General features: G+C 35.6%; 1 long non-coding RNA gene across 3 annotated transcripts in view; it reads left to right on the top strand.

Annotated features, from left to right (window-relative positions):
* LOC106027803 (uncharacterized) overlaps positions 1 to 14,501 on the top strand; it is a 90,501-nt gene extending 76,000 nt beyond the window's left edge. For 2 of the 3 annotated variants that reach the window (XR_001201393.3, XR_010050467.1), the window contains exon 3: positions 215 to 5,815. This is a non-coding gene — a long non-coding RNA (uncharacterized LOC106027803). The other variant, XR_010050468.1, reaches the window with a different exon arrangement.
* Positions 14,502 to 14,855: the final 354 nt, after the last annotated feature.

The raw sequence follows: 14,855 nt of genomic DNA, 5'->3' as shown, positions 1-14,855 counted from the left end.
AAGTTGTAGCCATTTTAAAAATAAACGAGGCTTGAATGGAATCCCGCCAGGCCTCTGTCTCTCTTTTCTCTTGCCCAGCCCCCATCTCTGTCCCCTCTCCAGGTGAAGGCCCACGGACTGATTTGCTGGACAGATCAGCACAATATCTGAGTGTCTAAGATGGAGTGAATATTCAAAATGTTTGCTGATTGCCAACATGTCTTTGCCATTACAGAACTTACAGCCTAACTAGAAAAAGTAAACACATCACAAGCATCGTGTGAAGTACAGAAAAAGATGAGGGTCTTGTAGGGGAAAGACTAAACATAATTTGAAAAAACCCTCCAGAAAACGATGGCTAATTGAGGACCAGAGGATGAGTAGAACTCCATCAACCAGGAGCGTTTGTGTGGGAATGGAAGCAACAAGGAAAGGTGGGAGACCAATTAAAATATCAAAGAATGTTCCAGTAAGAGGAAACACCACGAGAAAGGGCTTGAAGGAAAAGAAAGAATTTGATGAGAAAAAAGAAACCTGGTTATGACTGGAAAATAGAATGTGTGAAATAGCTAAAAATAAAAAAGAGTAAGGAAGAGCCTTATACTTGACATGTAAGAGTGGATTTTATTCCAAGAGTTATAGGTAACTACTGGAGGATTTTAAGCCAAGGAGAGACTGAATCCAGTACATCAGTTATCATGGTGTTCTTATGAGGACTTGAACATGCATCAAGCTGATGAAGGAGGCCACTGAAGTTTGCTCTGATAAAATTGATCCTGGTGATAATACCATCAAAGTCTTTGTTAGAGTGTTTCCTTTTGTTTCTCACCATGAACATACTTATTAGTAGTGGGAAAGAATGATCATGCTCTTGAGAACAGCCACAAAGTAGTAGGAGAGTCTTCCAAGGACAAGATACAGGTGACTGTTGTTTGATGGGCTCTCCTCTTGGACCCTGGTGATAGAATCTGGTAATAGACAAAGCACAGAAAAAGTACTTGGATGGACTTGAGTTGAAACTTTGGTTTGTATTACCAACACATTATGTTATCTGGGACACAATATACATGTTGTCAGCTTTGTTGTTCTCATTTGTAAAACAGGAATTGCAATACTCAATATATAAGAGCTTTAAAAGGATGAATTCACTGAGTACTGAGCACTGTGATTTAAGTGCTCAGTACATGACTTGGCACATGTAATACCCAACAAATGGCAAAAGCTGCTGTTTAACTTCTGGCATTTTGCCACCAAGGATTTGGGACTAAGAAGTCAGCAACACATGAGGCTAGAAGAACATATGCAAATCATAGGCAAATATGGCTTTCCCCCGGTGAAAAACACAAAAGCTATTTTAATCATGTAGAGGAAAATGACATGGGAATTGAGGAAGGAATAATCTGTGTGAGATTAGATTTATTGCTTCATTTTATGGATTGTTTCCTCATCTGTAAAACTACATCTAAATAATTTCAACTTCTTATTTCTAAAATTTACTACAGGTTAAAGCAATTAGTTACATTCAGCTAAGAACCAAACTGTAATCATGCACACAAATATGTGTGTGTAGTACTCACAAAACATACAAAAAGATCCATAGATTCAAGCGTATTTATTTTTTGTTCTTACATTTTCCAACAGATATTATTATGAGCTCCACAGGGCTTTTAGAAAATGCTAATCTTAACTCTCCCTGTATTTATGGTGGGTTGGTTTTGCTTCTCCCCTCAAGAGTCTTGTATAAATATGCCACAATTTTTATGTGTGTAAGTAATCCAAGTGATTGGTGTAATTTGTGAGTATGTTCTAGAAAAAGACCTTGTGTCTTCAAGGCTTGGCTCTGATTAAAAGAAAGTGATGTCATTTTAGGAAGAGTATAAAAATCTCTACCTGTTTCAAATTTATTTCCTGCCAATCCATACTGACCTTTACTTTTAATACTATATGTTGTCTGTTGTAAATATATAATCCATGACTTCAACTACCACCTGAATATTAATTAATTCATCAAATTATATCTCAAGCCTCTAGTGAATCATGCTTAAAACACATTTTTAAAATAAAACCAATCTGTTCTGCAGAGTATTAATAAGGAAGGTGATTATTTCTTCGTTAATTTTCTGCTTTCTCATCGTGAGTGCATTATTTCCCTAGAAATGCCATCTTCATTTCCATGGTCACCCTGTATTTTGGCAGATAGCTAAAAAAACTATGGGGTATGTGAAGTAATGGGAGTTTATGCTGATATTTCCAGTATGAACTATATAGGTCAAGGTAGATACTGTTCAAAAATAAAAAGGTATGCAATTATATATATATATATATATATATATATATGCATTTAAATTAGAAAGCTTGACTAATGCCTAACTTATTACATTTAGCTAATAATATCTAACATTTAATATTATAAAAATACCCATATAAGATTCTTGGTCTTTGTGTATATATATTATTGAGACTAAGCCATAAGTATAAACAAGTGTGCAATTCTGATCAAAATTCTTACAAAAATTGGATAAGAAAATTCGTGAAATTATTTCAATAGTTAACTTTTGTCATTTTTTATTAGTGACTTTTCACTTAAAAATAAATGAAAAAACAGATTTGTGCACTAAAAAAAGCTAACTATATCTTCATGTAACAATCAGGAAGGAAGACTCTCAAATCTCAGTGTTAATGTTCCTCCAAAGTTTACATTTTTCTCCTTGGAAAACACATATTTTTTAGTGGATCTCTACTTCTCCCATTGGTACTTTAATGGTTAGAAATTTGTCAGGGAAATACTGGGAAAGTAGCATGGAAGAAAAAGCTGAAGTTTAGAGGAGCAACCCTAAAACAAACAATGGATTTTTTGGTGCTAGAAACAGATAGCAAGAGACATTGTGTGGTGGGAGGCAGACAATACGAAGGAAAGTCTGAAAGCACTTGCTCAGGGTTGGGCTGAGTCACAAAGGATGCGTGGTATTTTACACTAAAAACTTGAACCAGCAGAGTGAGAGTAATTAGGATGAAAAAGACTGATTAAAAACAGTAGGTAATAGCTTAGTAAAAGGAATAATAGATGAAAACAAGAGGTCAAGTTCAGGTTATAGCTGCAAAAATGATCAGGAGAGCAGCCACTGACATATATCAAGAGATAAGTGAGCCTGGAACTTGAAGCCCAGTGTATTCATTGGGAAAATCTCTTTTCTAGCTGAATCAGAAAACAGATGATATAATTTATAGAACAAGAGAGGGTTAGAATCAGTGCTATCATGGATATCACCACCATAACAGATACTTGGAGTGGGAGGCGGGTGGGTAAGGAGAGGACTATTTCTGAGATATTCAAATTAGATCAGTCATTTGAAAGCATGAGATTGTATTTTCCAAGGAAAAATGTGCTTTGCATGGCTTGAAACTGACATAAATCCTGATAATAGTGGAAAAAACATTTAGTGTTACCTGGAAAAGCCAAGGCTAAATATTTACTGCAATTACAATGGATTGGACATGAGAATGCTGTAGAGAATGATTTTACGTATCATGAATAATTATAATATCAACAGAGACCTCAGACTCTCTCAGAAGTGACTGATATGACCCACAGCTCCCGTAACAACATAAGATATATATTAATACATATTATTAATATGACTGAAATACCTACAAATATACCTTGTCATTGCCATAAAAAAACTAAAGTAGTACTTTAGTAGTCTAGCAATGCTTTCTATTTTGTTCTGTAGAAAATATCAGTTATTGAAGCCTGATGCAGTGGTATGTGTTTGTAATCTCAGCTCTATGGTGGCTTAGACAAGAGGATTGCAAGTTCAGATAGCTGGGACAATTTAGTGAGACCCTATTTTCAATTGTTTTTAATTGTCATTGGAACATGGGGTGCTAAAATCAAAGCTGTTAAGATTCCACAGTTGAAAAGACATAAGCACTATAAATACAATCATTTTCATTCTAACAAAAACAAAAATACAGCTTAACAGTCCTGCAAAGCAACTTGTAGAATTTGCCTTTTGGAAAGGGAAATTTTGATCACAAACTCCACTGAAGTCAATAAAGCCAGACTCTTGGGTGAGGTTATACAACACTGATCAGCAGTTGGTACTATAAGGTGACTCACACAAACGAAACCACTTGTGAACAGCCTGTGGTGCCTCAGTGGGTTTTACTAGACAAGTCTGGGGCATAAAGCAGTCAGACAATGGAAAGAGACAAATATTATCATAAAACAAGTGAACTTTAGTCATAGGTCTGGCAGATTTCATTTTTTGTAATCTTAAATACTTTCATAATCTTTTAAAGCCCTAGTTCTAAAACATTTTCATTTAAATCAAGTCAGTGTATGTGTTTAAGACCCCATATGATAACTTGGACAAGGACATGTATTTCTTTACTAAAAGAATGTACTTAACTATGTCCTTTCAGAGGACTTTACCTTTGATTTTCACCTATTCATTTGTTCCTCATACTCAGCTATGATATGCCATTTTTGATAATCAGTTTTATTAATTTTTAACTACTCAAGTTTTTAACAAAAAGTAAGAAATATAAGCATTATAATCTATGACCAGAGCATGCCATGGTGGCAGGTACCTGTAATCCCAGCACTCTGACAGACTGAAGTAGGAGGATTGCAAATTGAAGTATAGTCTGGACAACTTATCAAGACCCTGTCTCAAATAAAACACTTAACAGAAGGTCAAAGCAGTATGTGGCTCAGTGCAAATGTCTTGGATTCAATGGCCAGACCCTCTACCCACCCCCAAAAAAAGAAGGAAGGGAAAAAGGAAAGGGAAAAAGAAAAGATGATCATTTAAATAACGGTTTTCAGATAATGGTTTGCAAAGCATTTCTCTGAAACTAGTAAGATAGTATCCTGGTGAATTTAGCAAAATTTCTATTATGACAAGAAAAAGGTATGCCATACTTTAAATTGTCTCATTTACTCAAATATGTGAGCAGCTGGGTTTGTGCTCACTCCTTTTTTTGGAGGGAACAGACCAAAGATACCTCCTGTTCACCAACACAAATTCGGCAAGGCAGTAAAGGAGCCAAGATTCCGGTAACTTCCAGTGCAGTATTGTGTGAGGTGAAATTTGGGAGCCACCAGTTCCACAATCACACCAATGCAGATTTAAAATGTGCCTTCTTGGGCTTCTTCTCAGATGATAAAGTGGCACCTTTGCTGAGGAGGAATCCTGGAAATCAGGTTCTCTAGCAAGCATTGGGACATTCTAATGTACTCTGAGTTAGAAGCTGCAGCTTAGGGGCAGTTGTAGCTCACTCTTGGGAAAAACAAAAACTGTGACCTTGACCATAATGATGTGGGGCACAGAAGCAAACTTCTGTGACTCCTGTTAGTACCCTGAGCTGGAAGGAGCGGGGCGAGCAGTGCAGCTTTCCTTTCAGTATCGTCTGAGGTGCTCTCCGAGATGCACTTTGGTAGTTCCAAATTAAAGATTATTTTGCAATTTCATTGTTTTGAAATGATATTTTTTCCTCTGGAGAGAGTTTACCATTTGACCATGAAGAAAAAAATTAATGATGTTTTTAAAACAAATTTTATTTTCTTTTCCCTTTTATCCAGGGTCTCCTTATAATTTCATTACTCATTAGTGCAGTCGAGGAATAAATACACTTAATTTTTTTCCTATTGTATTTTTTTTGTGTTAGTACACTCTTTCTCTCTCCATTTTGACTTCTTTGATACCTTGAAGAATTTTTACATGTAAAATATAAATGTATTGATCAGTAACCTTTTTATCTCATTGCAGTCTCATTTAAAAAGAATATCCCTCGAGGTTGTGCTTCCCTTACAGGATATGTGTCTTTTCTCTTTTAGAGCTGTTTTTCTTGCTACTCATGAAGGAGAGCCCCTGGCCTTCATTTCTGTTTCTTATCATGTTGAGAGATAAGGTAATGTAGAGGGACATGGCTGTATTCGCATACTTTCTCTCCATACACGACCTCTTAAAAACAGAACTGTATGATTCTGCTTTTTATTTCCTTTATTTTTCTTCATTTCCTGTTAATTTTATGATTTTTAATACTAATATACTCAAAAAGAAAATAATACAGTATGTATTCCTCCAGAATTTTAAATAGCAAGGGAATCAAAGAGGCAAGAATAATGATTAGAGAGAAATTCTGGATCATTGGTTGTTGAAATGCTTGGTAACACATATCACATGTAGGTTGTTATAAATTCAATATTAATAATTTCACAATCTGAACTGTACTAGCTACTGTAAAGGGCTTTTTATTGGGAAATGTATGATTAAATTATGTGCATACTACAGGCACAATATTTGCATTTACCTGTATATGGGATATGAAACTAGTTCATCAATAAGAAGATGAACATAAAATAAATAATTAAAATTAGCAAAAACATCCTGGATCTTCTTCGTATCTAACAGCTTCAAGTTTCTCCATACTGTTTTTCTTATTCTTATTCTTATGTTTGAATTCCACTTTTTTTACTCCTGACCTATTCACTTACTGCCCTCTGATTCCCCTCCCCCCAAGTATAAGCACTTAAAACTGCCTGCTGACAATATTATTTTAAGAGAAAGCTATGTTAAACATTATGTGGTATGTTGAGAAGGTCTACTTTCTAGAATATATACCCAGGGTTGATTCTCCAGGACTGAATGACTTTATAGTCACTAAATATTTAATGGAAAGAGAACTGCAAAGTTTGGCAATGTCTTTTTCTCCCTTTTCCTCTATTCAATATCTCTTGACAATTTGATGATTCATCAGTTTGCGGAATAAGTATCTTTAACTTAAAATTATTGTCTTCAGTGTTTCTTGTAACTTAGTCACCCTTACACACACACACACACACACACACACACACATACCACTCAGGAATTGGAATGGATTAATTATTCAGACCTTCATTTCTTTTGTACAATTCTCTCATATTTTGTATACCTCCAACTATCAGTGAACAAGCCAACTGTTTAAAAAGTGTGGCCAGTAAAGTGAGACAAAAACCTTTTATTTCTGCCCTCCTTAACTTTGAGCATCATAACTAATGTGTCAGAAAGTAGGAATTAGGAATGATTTAGGAGAATATACCTGAATATTATAGTAATATCACATAATATCTATTCTGTTATTTGGCTGTTGTGGACATGGACATGGACTTCTGTTTAACTATTCTCTTTTCAACAAAGAGTTATATGGCCTTATTGTTTTACCTCAGTCTATTTTACTGGAATCTTTCTTTTTTAAAAGTAGAAAAGCAGTTAACTGGATTCCAGGGGAGGTCACTTGAAGAATCATGTATAAATCTGTATGATGAAGAGACTGGAATTATGTAAAACACACAACAAAAATTTCATGTACTGTAAATTTGTTTACACAAATCCAAATTAGTTATTGCCACAGCTAAGTAATAGATTAAGACTTTTTTAGATAGCATATTTCAGGAATAGTGCCATAATAGTCATATCATCCCAAGTTAACTAAAAATGAATTGTGTTTACTATAATAGTATTTTTAAAAATTATTTTTGACAAAGAAGATCTTACACAGTAATCTCTCTAAAGGCTTTTAAAACTTCATCATGCACAATGCCTAAATAATGGGTACCGGATGTAACAAAATACCTGGAATGTTGAATAAATGCTAAATGATGTCTTATTTTGAATATGGAAGTCACAATGGAAGAGCTATTCTACATTTTACCAAGCCAAAAATTTATACTTAAAGTGCATCTTAAAAATGTGTTGGTACTAGTGAGTACATGGATTTGTCACTGTAACAATTACTTAAGGAAGTCTGATTTATTTATATTAAATTCTGTCTTAACCTGTTTAGTTGCTACCTCATTAAGGAGACATTTGGAATTATGTTAAGTCCTGATAATGTTTAAATTATGTAATTTAAGGAGAAATACAACTGAATTGTACCTTAAACAGAAATGATCTCTGTTTGCTTTACAGGCAGTTTATAAGAAGCAGGAAATGCAATGTATTTATCTACTGGCCTGGGTTTCATCATGTGGTAAATGTATGTGGATAAGTAACAGCTGTCAGAGATAAGCAGGGTTGATACTAAAAGATTAGTATCCTGTGTGATAGCACATGTGCCCATACTCATTGTTAAATAAGTTGGTAAAAAAATTTACTTTTTTTTAAAATGTTGAAACACATAAAAGACCCATGATTATTGATCCAAAACAGGGGAGTGTTTAGATTTTGTATTTGGTTCAATCTTAGACATTTCAGAACCAGAAAGAACTTTGGAATAATTTCATCGAGGGATTTTTAAACTGGGAATATGATTTGATTTCAAGAAGACAAAAAGATTTCACCAATTTATTCATTGCAAGTAACAGATTTGAGAGCCTATGATGTACCGAGTGTTTTAGTAACTGAAGATACGGGCAATATTCATGATTCTCTTGAGTTCATGTATATTACATTTCAATGAGAAAGACTGATAATAAATACATAATATGATACCACCAATGAATTGATTGTAGAGATTTATGTGTAGGGTTCATGTATACATTTTGTGGGGCGAGGGAGTACAGTTGATCTCTTGAGAGTGGCTTATAATCAGTAAAAGATTCAGAACCAGTAACCTAATACACACTGCTCATATTATAGATGAGGAAACCAAATTGCAGATGAGAACTGGTCTTCTTGCATCATGCAGTTTACTGACAGCTAATTTAGGGTCAACACCAAGCAATCTGGTGCTCAGTCACTATTGCAAACTGTAAGAAGATGATCCGTGATATTTTTCCTTCCTCTTTATATTTGTTTTGTTTTTCATAATAACTGCCTACTGAGACTCATTAACTTCCTGCTAAAAGTTAAGAATCTGGCCACAGAGAGATTGTGATCTAAATTTAAACTTTACACAGTATCAACTTTGTGAGGTTGGAAAATTGTGTAAACTTCTGTACCCTAGTTGCCACATCCGTAGAATGATTAGAATAAGTTGTAACTGACAGATTACTGGAATAATTTTTTTCTTTCTTTTTTTTTTTTTTGTCTTTTTTTTCATTTTTATCAGTACCAAGGATTGAACTCACAACTGCCTGCTGGCAAGGCAGGTACTTATGCCACTGAGCTAAATCCCCAGCCTCAGATTACTGGAATATTAAGCAAGATCAGTTACATGCAAATTCACATGTGTGTGCAAACACACACATTACTTGGTAGAATGTCTTCTACCTGATAAGCATTCTGGCTATAATAATTTCTTTACATATGTTAAGATTCTGTTTTTTGCTGTAGGTTCTAAAAAAAAATCTCCCTTGTTCTTCCACTAGGCTGTGATTCAAATAGCTATTGAACACTTTTTATATTCAGGAGAGATGTAAAGGCAATACTAATTACTTATGACAGATTGTAGATCATTTATTCTGGAGTTTGGCCGCTTGGGTTCAAATATGGCTGTACTACCTGTGCATTTTGTGTTGTCTAAAATTTGTCTAATAAGCATAGGATAGGTTCTCAATGAAAAAAATGAAGCCATTTTTCACGGCAAAAATATGGATTGATTTGTTGGTGACTTACTAGATCAGTCCCTTTGAAATCCAAACTGTGTTTTTGACAGGCTGGGATAATGTGGTTTTTCTTGCCGAAAGGGATTCCAACAGATTTCCACTTATCAGAAGGCTTATCTACTCCTTCCTGTGGACAGGGGCAGCTCAGAAGGGCAGTGAGATCGGAAGTCCCTGGGTGCACAGGTCTCTCTCCTACGTTGTGTGACTCAGAGTGAAACTGCCTCTGTCTCTAGTTCCTCTCTCCTCTCCACACCTAGGGAGCCACATGTCTGCAAGAAATAGGTTGCGTGAAGTTTATAGCCCAAGCTTTAATGACAGAGAATAGAGGTAAGGAAAGAGAAGCCAGGCCTCCTCTGGCATTCTGTGAACAAAAGATTTTTTAAAGTGAAATCTTGTGTGCTATTTTTAGAGAAAGTTCTTGGGTGACAGAAGGTAGACCCTGGAGAACGGGTCACATTCCTAATGACACTTATGCCTGATGACACCTCGTCCTCATTTCCTTGAAGAAAACTGTCTCCTTCCTTTGGGATCATTTGTTTGTTCTAAAAATGATCTGGTGTGTGAAAATGTGTATATGATGTGCAGAGATATATCATTCTCTTTTTATTGTCACAACTAGAGAAAGTTCAAAATCCTTATTTTAAGAAAATTAAACCATACATTTTACTAATAGACTACAAATAGTATGGATCGATACTATTGATAGTATATGTGAAAAAAAAAAAACGGATTTCCCCACAACAATGATAATCCATTTGTCAAACATAAAAAACACTGGATGTGAAATTTAGCATCTGGTCCAGTGCTGGGGAAAAGGATCAGAGTGAGAAATAGTGCAATGAGTGAGTAGCAAAAATGTTGGTGACATATACTATATATGTATATATTATATGTATGTATGTCTGTGTATGTATTATATGTCACCAACATTTATATCCTCCTTTATTCAAAGAAAAGACACATTCAGATTTCCTTAGACCTAATTCCCTTAAGTTTTCCCATTTAAGTATTCCTTAGTGGCAGAAGAGTGAGAACAGATACTTCTCAGTCTGTGAGGAAGCCAGGCTGGGTTAAAGCAGTGTGTTATTAGTCAGCTTTCCCATTACTGAAACACAAAACTTGACATTCACAATTTAAAGAAGGAGGGATACATTTAGCTCATAATTTTGGGACATTCGGGAAGTGTCAGCAGACTCGGTGGTTGAAACCCGTGGGGGAAGGATGTGGTGGAGCACACCTGCTGAGCTCATGGCTGCCCACAAGCCGAGCAGGGGCCGGGTGCCAGGGGGTAAGGGACAGGACAGATAGGGCACCGCAGGCCACACCTTCATGAGCCACCCAGACATGCCCTGGAGTGAAGTTTACTGTGGGGTGTTTTTAAATCCAGTGAAATTGAACTTTCAGGATTAACAGTCACACAGTGTATAGGGAATTTGAGAATCATGGTTTTCTGGTTTATTTCAGAAAACCATATAAATTTTTTTTTCTTTTTAAGTCTTAGACCAAATGATATTCCAGGGAGATAATCAGATTACTATATCAGATAAATCAGGTTACTAATTTTCTGGACCACCCTTTATTTGTCAAAATGTCTGTATATGCATTTTTTGTATAAGAAGTAAGGATTTAGATAATGTAGTTTTCTTAAAAAAAAAAGACAAATGGGGACAAAAAGACTCATGGGAATCTATTTGTGGGTCATAGTCCGCCTGAGTCTTTAGATTGTGGGATCCTATTGCATTTAATAAGAAAAAATTAAAAGAAGAAACCTGTGTGCATTGTAAATACTTTTTGAGGTTTTCATGTGCTGAATATCAAATTACTAATATGTCACATTTAATATCATTTAAAATAATAAGACAAAAATTAAAATTTACAAAAATGTTCAATATATCCAAGTTCATGGTCTGAACTAATATGAATTATAATTTGAATTGGTACATCACAGGATGGAACAACACAAAGAGCAGTGTATTTTGTAGTTAGAAGGGACCCATATAAAACAAGATCAGCCTTGAAAACCAGAGAAAGAAACCAGGAAGAATCTTGCCACTGTATTTGATGAAGGAGGCATGAAGAAGGGGAAGGGCAAGGGAAGAAATATAATGTGCATCCTTAGAAAACCCTCACCAGTACAAACCTACCAGCAGCATCATGGAATCATCAACTTGAGAGCTAGGATGGGCTTCAAGCAACACACCATGACCGTACAGCAACTGCACAACAGGAATGAGAGAATTGCCTGCGTTCATGCCACTGACAAACTATTACAGATCCTCACCCAGGATGCCTGCATCCTAGTACAGATTTCTTTCAGTTTACACTGAGCTGTTTTCCCTTGAGTTTCATGGTTTTAACGTGCTTAGATTCTTCTGGGTGGTAATTTGAATATTTTGATAAGACATGCACTTGTAACACTGAGTAAATCGGGCAAATTAAGTGATGAAACAGAACTAGTATCACCAGCCTGCCTGTCACCAGCGACTGTAATGAACTGTTTCAGCTTCAGTTGGGATAGGCTGGTATTTGAAATGAGTGACTCACCCAGATCCAAACTTACTGAGAAGCTGTGGCCAGAGAATATTCTCATATACAGTTTCTTTTAACAGTCTGATTTTAAGCAATGGGAAATTATTTGTAGGTTGTAGTTGTTCAGTTTCCCAAAAAGAAAGATATATGGGTGCTTCTCCCCTACCTCCCCCACCCCCCCCAAACAGAACTGGGGCTTTCCGGAAAGTCTGAACACGTCATCATACTTGAACTTACAGTATAGCAGTTATTTAGGGACCTGACTGGGCCTTCTGTCCTCTTATCTGCGTTCAGCTTTTAGAATTATTCTATAGTAAGGTATATTACACTGATTTAAGGTTGAAGGTTGGTGCTTCTGGCCTTTCCTCCTTTTATTTAATATTTTGTTTCTATAATCATTGGTGTTGAACCTGATCAAGATCCAAGATGTGTTACATCTTTCAGGTCCATATCACATTAAAGGTTCAGCAACCTGTGGACTACAGGAACAGAAGAACAGAGAAAAGAAATGTTTAACTCCAAAATATGATAAAATAAATTCACCCATGAACTTTGCAATACTTATTTATTATTTTGAAGGTAGCAAAATACAACAGAATAAAACAGAACACAGCCAATTGAAACAATGCAGTGAAATTGGTACAGAACTTCACAGCAGGACACTGGGATAACAGCAATAGGTACCATGGTATATCTCATCTTCACAATAGTTGTTCTTTCAATCAGGTATAGAAAAATCAAATGAAATACAGAACATTATAGAACTTATCAAAACAGAATATTGAATAGAGCAGTACCATTCATCAGAACAAAGCAAAACAGTGATAACAATATTTGTCTTCAAAGAGATGGTAGAAGGAAATCCCCTTTATTTGCTATATTGCATATGGTCAACCTCCCAAGAGATGCTCAGATCTCTGGCTCCCATTTGCTAATGGGGCAGGGAGTGGGGGGTAGGCAGGCAATATGATGTTTGATTCTCAGCCTGCACAGTAGGCTCACAGCAGCTTACCAGGGAGGCGCGCGTGTTGCTTGGTTTCCCAGCGCCCCAAGTTCCAACTTGGTGCGGATCTTGGGAGATCTTCCTCTGGGGCAGCAGCAGCTTGCCCGAGCGAGCCACAGCTTCTTTTACTAGGGAGGCAAGCTGGTTGCTTCAATTTTACAATATTTAAACAGTCCCCTTGCAATTTTGTTGTGGGTTTTTGAAAAAACATATCACTGCATTCTACATGAAGATAGATTCCCATGTTTCATTAATAAGAGATGGAACGTGATTCTCTGGCTCCCCTCCTCACATTTAGCAGACTACATCTTAAAAGTAAAATAACAGGAAGTATTGGTAGTGGCTGTTGATGACTGAGGTAACCAACAAGCAGTGACTGCTGTGCAAAGTCACCTCACACATTGACCTTGCCCTGAGCTTTTTGGGTTAGGTTCCAGAACAAAAACAAGGCATGCGTGTCAAAAGCAAACCTCTAGGCTTGGGCTTTTTTTTGGTGGTGGTGTTGTTCTATTATTTGCAAAATGTCCGTTCTTTAAAAAGTCATAAGAACTGTGGGAGTAATAAAACCCAAAAAGTGTAATTGTTATTGTAAAAAAGAGAGGAAAAGAAAGTTGTCTAAAGAATATAACTGCATGTATATTTAAGTGTGTAGGATAGAAAACCATATTATTGAGTTTTTGTTGGATCATTGAACAGAACTGTCTGCAATCTCACTGTATGAATGTCCACTTTGTTTGCTTTAATTTTGTAATTTGCACAAATGTTTCTAAGATGACAATATGTAATCTATTAACTAGTGATTTCTTACTGTATATTTTTTCTTGACATTCTGTATTAATTGTACCCTTTTACTGCTTTGTTTTTCTTTCTTTCTTTTTTCTCTTTAAATAAAAAAAAAGAAAATGTAAAAAAAAAATGTCCCTCTTTGATACTGTGTGCTCATCAAGTCTATCCAACTGCACAACTAATCCTTTCTGCATAGAGAAAGAACATTGGAGTACAATGTAGTCATGGTTCAAAACAAAGTGTCACATAAGACATTTGTCGGCACAAGACAAAGTATCACTGTTGTCTTTTTCAGGTGGTCTTTGTTATTATTTTCTTTAAGATGTGTAGGTTTACCTGGATGGGCCCACAAGTCCTAAGCCATTCATTTACCAACTCAACAAATCTTTATCACATGATCAGTGTTTTAGTTGCTAAGAACTGTAAAAAAACTTTAAAGATAACAGTTGATAATCAAGGTCCTATTGAATACATGCCAGATTAAACTGTTTCCTAAAACAGCCGTTCTCAACTAGTTTCATAAAAGTATTATGTTCTAGACAAAATCATTTGAGAGTCCATTTTCTTAATTTTTCCAGGAATGGTATGAGGTTCTTACCAAATCCAGATGCATGGCAGGTGAATTAGTTCATCACACACACTGGATACCTTCCTACTATGTCTTAATCTCTGTCCCACCATTTTTCTGTAGTCTTTTAAAATATTGTAATAAAAACCTTAATAAGGAAGTTTTGTAATTTATGAACATTAATCTTAAAATATTTTATATATGATCCAAGATAATTTCTCTATACTCAATAAAAGGGAATAAAAAGGCAAGTTGCAGTTTACTGATCACTAAGACTTCATTGACTGTTGTTGATAAAGTTTCCTTAAAAAAGGAAAGTACCTTTTCCTTAAATGTTTGTTTATAATTTTGAACAAAATTAGGAGGAAGGAAAAAATTAGTAGTGGTCAGGAGATTCATAACATTGTCCCGCCACCCATGAGAAGAAAAAGGGAACATAAAAGTGGGAGGATTGTCTT

This window comes from Cavia porcellus, unplaced genomic scaffold (genome assembly GCF_034190915.1).
Source record: "Cavia porcellus strain 051 isolate PalLab524CR breed Dunkin Hartley unplaced genomic scaffold, mCavPor4.1 scaffold_11, whole genome shotgun sequence".
Lineage (NCBI taxonomy): Eukaryota > Metazoa > Chordata > Mammalia > Rodentia > Caviidae > Cavia > Cavia porcellus.
This window is presented reverse-complemented; position numbering and strand designations above follow the sequence as displayed.